The following is a 1,305-nucleotide window of genomic DNA, read 5'->3' on the forward strand; positions in this document are numbered from 1 at the left end:
TTCAAGGGGAGGCAATTGAAGCATTTTTCACTTTTTTCATCTTAGGATTTGCACTTGTTTTCAGTAAATCTCAAGACAAAGCTTATACGGTGACATCGACAACATTGGCACCAATAAGGTGCGGCTAGAAGGCAAAGACCATTAAGCAGTTGAACACAAAGCATTGAAGAAGACGAAGATGCTCTTTGATTAGAGCAAATCAGACATTTTTTAGGATTTTTCTCTTAGATTAGAGCGTTGTTTTTGCTCCTGGATTGGAGTGTTATGTTGTATGTCTCTTAGATTGGGGATGTATGTTGTCTGTGCTCCTGGATTGGAGTGTTTTCTTTCTTCATCAAGTTGTAGCCCAAAGCCCAAGGGGAGGTTTTGTGTCATCCTTTGTGGATATGTATTGACATCTTGTGTGGATAATATGTGTCATTCTTAGTGGAAAGATAATCTTCATTGCAAACGTTGAAGTACTTACATCACCATGATTTTTTGCACAACGACCTTCACCCTCACAATTGTTAGGTAAAGGCGGTGTGCCTCACCGTGCTTTGCCCATGTCTACCAGCTAGTGTCCGGCCGCCCACATTTATCTCCTTATTCTTTATACATACAAAGAATAAGGAGCTCTCACTCATTCTCACATTGTTCACATACAGTGAGATTTGGGAGCTCCACTCCACATCCCTATGCCGTGCTCTCTCTCTCTCTCTCTCTCTCTCTCTCTCTCTCTCTCTCTCTCTCTCTCTCTCTCTCTCTCTCTCTCTCTCTCTCTCTTCATCTTTGCTACACAAATGCACACCTTCGATCAATTCCTTCACAAATGGTATCAGAGCTTTGACTTCGTGACAGATGGAGTGCTACAAAGAAGTGAGCTTTTGGCTATGGTGAGCTCGTTTTCGGTGGAACCTTGAGATTGGCGAGCAACCACCATATCTGTGCTCATGGAAGCTTGAGAGACATTCCCAAGCTTGAGAGGAGGGTGTATTGCGAGTGTGTATTCTTTTTTGGAGCCGTACTTGCAGGAAGAATGCAAATTTTATTTTCGCGGGTTATTTTTTGGGCTCTAAAACATTGTTTTTGCGTAGCTTTTGCATATACGGAATGTGATTTATGCAAGGTTAGGGTGTAACCTGGGGTTTTGGCACACTCCAAACACTATGGTGATGTCCATTTGAACTGATTTTGACCTCTGAAATTTCTGCAGCAGCAGTTGTTTATTATTTGTTCAGAATTTCACACATGGTTTGCTCTCGAATGTGAGAGTGGTATTGGCTGCAAGTTTGCTCACAGGTGGGAGGATACCATGTATGATTT

Source organism: Adiantum capillus-veneris, chromosome 3 (assembly GCF_014529385.1).
Source record: "Adiantum capillus-veneris isolate H3 chromosome 3, ASM1452938v2, whole genome shotgun sequence".
NCBI lineage: Eukaryota > Viridiplantae > Streptophyta > Polypodiopsida > Polypodiales > Pteridaceae > Adiantum > Adiantum capillus-veneris.